Raw genomic sequence first — 5,107 nt, forward strand, 5'->3', positions numbered from 1 at the left:
GGTGTGTGTTAGTGTGGGGTCACAGCATAAGGTTATTTATTAATTAAGTGAAGTGATATTGTGGAAAGAAAGACCGTGACGACCCGGATCCCCGACCCCGGATCTGGGGGTGTTACAGTGTGTGACCTAACAATTGATATCAGAGCCTATCTGTTAACTTACATACAGTTAAAGATCCAAACACAATCATGTCGGACACAGAAACTCCAACTAAGCCTACCACAACTGAGGAACCACCAAAGACACAAATTCAGAGTCGGTATGAGACCATCAGAGTCCCCATACTGAGACCATCTGAATATCCCATATGGAAGGTAAGGATGACCATGTTCCTGGAAGCAACAAATCCAGAATACCTGGATAGAATCAAGGAAGGTCCTCACAAACCAACCAAACTCGCTGTTGCAGTTGCAGGTGAAGCAGCAATGACCGTACCAAAGGAGAAGAGTGATTATACTGCTGAGGACATAGCATCAATTGCTAAGGATGCTAAGGTACGACACTTACTGCATAGTGCCATTGATAATGTAATGTCAAACAGGGTAATCAACTGCAAGACTGCTAAGGAGATATGGGATGCTCTGGAAACAAGGTGTCAGGGAACTGACACAATTAAGAAGAACAGGAAGACAATACTCACTCAAGAGTATGAACACTTTGACTCAAAGACTAATGAGTCATTGAATAATTTATATGATAGATTTGTCAAACTTTTGAATGATTTGTCATTGGTTGATAAAGAGTATGATCTTGAAGATTCAAACCTTAAGTTCCTGTTAGCTCTTCCTGAATGCTGGGATTTGAAGGCAACGACAATAAGAGACAACTACAATCTTGATGAAACAACTCTTGACGAAATCTATGGAATGCTCAAGACTCGTGAGCTGGAGTGGAACAAAGAAGCAAGAGGAAAGGAGGAAAGTCAAAGACAGTTGCTCTTAAGGCTGAAGAAGAATTCCCCAAAGCAGCTTCCTCAAAGAAAGACAAGGGTAAAGCTCTTTTCATAAAGTCTGATACTGAGTCATCAAGTTCTGAGAGTGATGATGACTCAGATTCTGAAAGCTTGCCTGAGACTGATGCTGATGAGGAGATGATGAAGCTGTGTGCTCTTATGGTGAAAGGAATCACCAAGATTGCATACAGGAAGTTCAGGAAGGGAAAGAAGTTTTCCAGAAAAAGCATAAGTTCTGATAAGAAGAATTTCAGAAGATCTGAAGGCAGAGGAGGAAAGTCTGACAGAGGAGATTACACCAATGTTAAATGCTATAACTGTGGTGAGAAAGGCCACATATCTCCTGACTGCAAGAAGGTAAAGGGTGACAGAGGCAAGGCTCTTGTCACAAAGCAGAAAAGCTGGACAGACACTTCAGACTCTGAAAGTGAGGAGAACTATGCATTGATGGCAAATGCTGATAAAGAAAGTGCTGAGAGCAGTTCTGAAGCTGCTAAAACAAAGGTACCTCAGACTACTTATGCTTTTCATACTGATGATATTAATGAGTTGAGAAGATATCTTAAAACCATGTTTGTTAGCTATAGAGACCAAACTTTAACATGTGAAAGATTAACTTCTGAAAATCTTGCATTTAAGAAAAGGAATAATTTCTTAGAAAAAGAGTTAGTCATGTTCCATCAAACTCAGAAGGATAGAGATGATGCTTTTTATGTTAGGGATGAAGTGCTAAAAATGAATGAATCTCTAAAAACTGAGTTAGAAAAGGAAAGAGAGATAATCAGGACTTGGACTAACTCCGGCAGAACAACTCAAAATTTGCTAAGTAGTGAAAATTGGAAAGAGGGCTTAGGTTATGGAGAGAATAAGAATGATAAAGGAACTGAAGAAATTAAGCCTGTTGTTAAGCAAAAGCCAAAGTTAAAACCTGTTAAGTTTGTAACTGTAAATTCTGATAATGAGAAATCAGAAGTTAAAGAGGAATTAACTTCTGACAAACTAAAACAAGAAAAGAAAGCTGAAGTAAACATAGGCTTAATGACAAAGAAGCAGCTTAAGCATAAGCTGAAAGATGTCAAGAATGCAAACAAGGTACAATCACCTAGGAAAAATAGGAATGGAAAGGAAGGTGTGAATAAAAGCAATGATTATAAACCTGTTCCTGATGCTCCTAGGAAAACATGTCATAACTGTGGAAGTTCTAACCATCTGGCTTCTTTTTGCAGGAAAAATAAGAATATTAACTCCTTACCTTCAAAATCAGGAGTTAAGAGTCAGTCTGTTAGATACAAACCACAAAATCCTTGTTTTCATTGTGGTAGTTTATGGCATTCCATTTATACTTGTAAGGAATATCATAGTTTGTACTATGATTATTATCAAATAAAACCTTCTTTGAAGAAAGTTTCCATTGTTCCTTCTAGTGTAAATTCTGATTCAAAGTCTGATAATGTAAATTCTTATAAGAAAAATGTTAACATAAACTCTGATGCTAAATCCGCTGCAAATGTTAACAAACTTAATAAGGCCAAAGGATCCAAGCAAGTCTGGGTCCTTAAAACTAATAATTAGTGGTCTTTGTGATTGCAGGGCAACAGGAAAAATATTCTAGTTCTGGACAGGGGATGTTCAGGACATATGACTGGAAATAAGGCCCTGCTATCAGACTTTGTGGAGAAAGCTGACCCAAGTGTTTCTTATGGAGATGGCAACATTGGGATATGGCAATATCAATCTTGGAAATGTCATAATTAAAGAAGTAGCTCTGGTCTCAGGACTTAAACACAACCTACTGAGTATAAGTCAAATCTGTGACAGAGGTTATCATGTTGATTTCTTTGAAGAACACTGTGAAGTTGTGAGTAAATCTAAAGGCAAAGTTGTTCTAAAAGGATACAGACGTGGTAACATTTATGAAGCTAAGCTTTCAACAAGTACTGATGGCTCTGCAATTTGTCTGTTAAGTAGAGCATCAATTGAAGAAAGCTGGAATTGGCATAAGAAACTCTCTCATTTAAATTTCAACAATATAAATGAACTGGTCAAGAAAGATCTTGTGAGAGGATTGCCAAACACAGTATTTGCTCCTGATGGTCTTTGTGATTCATGTCAGAAAGCCAAACAAAGAAAATCTTCATTCAAGAGCAAGACTGATTCATCAATTCTTGAGCCTTATCATCTTATACATGTTGATCTATTTGGTCCAGTAAATGTCATGTCTATTGCAAAGAAGAAGTATGCGTTGGTCATAGTGGATGAGTTCACCAGATACACATGGGTGTATTTCTTGCACACAAAAAGTGAAACTGCATCTATCTTAACTGATCATGTCAAACAGCTGGATAAAATGGTCAAAGATTCTGTGAAAATTTTAAGGAGTGATAATGGCACTGAGTTCAAGAATTTGATAATGGAAGAGTTCTGCAAAAACCATGGAATAAAGCAGGAATTTTCTGCTCCTGGAACTCCACAACAAAATGGAGTTGTTGAAAGGAAGAATAGAACTCTCATTGAAGCTGCACGTACAATGCTTGAAGAAGCAAAGCTTCCAACCTATTTCTGGGCTGAAGCTGTGCAGACTGCTTGTTTTACTCAAAATGCAACACTCATTAACAAGCATGGAAAAACACCATATGAGATGGTGAAGAAAAAGAAGCCAAATCTGAAATATTTTCATGTATTTGGATGCAAGTGTTTTGTTCTCAAGACTCATCCTGAACAGCTATCAAAGTTTGATCTAAAAGCTGATGAAGGAATCTTTGTTGGATATCCACTTTCCACAAAAGCCTTCAGAGTCTATAATTTGAGAACAAAAGTGGTCATGGAATCTATCAATGTCTCTTTTGATGACAAGAAGATCACTGGTCTTAAAGATTTCGTTGACCATGATCAGCTGAGATTTGAAAATGAAGACTCATATTCTGATACTGAAAATCCTGACAGTCTAAGTCCTGATACTGCAAACTCTGATGGATTAAACTCTGATGTTATTGAAACTGTGGTGACTACGTTAAAGGAAGATGCACCTATGCAGGGGGAGCATACTCAAGATCCTACCACATCTCAAGAAACATCCGAACATACATCTGGCTCTTCAAGTTCTGATTCGTCAAGTTCTGATAAGCCAAGTTCTGATAGTGCTGAAAATCTAAATACTGAAGAATCCAACTCAGAGAGCATAGTTTCAGGGGGAGCATCAGAAAATGAAAATGAAGATAGCATGGATCATGGGGGAGCATCCAGTTCTAGAGAAAACCTTCCATCTGCAAGGAAGTGGACAAAATCACATACACCTGATTTGATAATTGGAAATCCTGATGCAGGTGTCAGAACTAGAACAGGTACTTCAAATGAGTGTCTTTATAATTCTTTTCTCTCTCAGACTGAGCCAAAGAAAGTGGAAGAAGCTCTTCAAGATGCTGATTGGGTGCAAGCAATGCAGGAAGAGTTGAATGAATTTGAAAGAAACAAAGTCTGGACCCTAGTACCAAGACCAAAGAATAGATCTGTTGTTGGTACAAAGTGGGTATTCAGAAACAAAACTGGCAGTGATGGCATAATTACAAGGAATAAGGCAAGGCTGGTTGCAAAAGGATATTCTCAACAGGAGGGAATTGATTATGATGAAACATTTGCACCAGTTGCTAGGTTAGAAGCCATAAGGATATTTTTGGCTTATGCTGCTCACAAAAAGTTTACTGTCTTTCAAATGGATGTGAAAAGTGCTTTTCTAAATAGAGAATTGGAGGAAGAGGTATATGTTGAACAACCTCCAGGTTTTGTAGATACCAAACATCCAGACTATGTCTACAGACTTGACAAAGCACTTTATGGACTTAAGCAAGCTCCTAGAGCATGGTATGAGACTTTAGCTCAGTTTCTTCTGGAAAGTGGAATTAACAGAGGGACAATAGACAAAACACTGTTCTACCTCAACCATGGAAAGGACTTACTTCTGGTCCAGATTTATGTTGATGATATCATTTTTGGATCTACAAATGACAAACTTTGCAAGAAGTTTGCCAAACTAATGCAGTCAAGATATCAGATGAGTATGATGGGGGAACTTAGCTATTTTCTGGGCCTTCAAGTCAAGCAGAATGAGGAAGGCACTTTTATTTGTCAAACCAAGTACACCAGAAACCTGCTAAAAAA

The sequence above is a fragment of the Apium graveolens genome, chromosome 6 (genome assembly GCF_009905375.1).
Source record: "Apium graveolens cultivar Ventura chromosome 6, ASM990537v1, whole genome shotgun sequence".
NCBI classification, from domain to species: Eukaryota; Viridiplantae; Streptophyta; class Magnoliopsida; order Apiales; family Apiaceae; genus Apium; species Apium graveolens.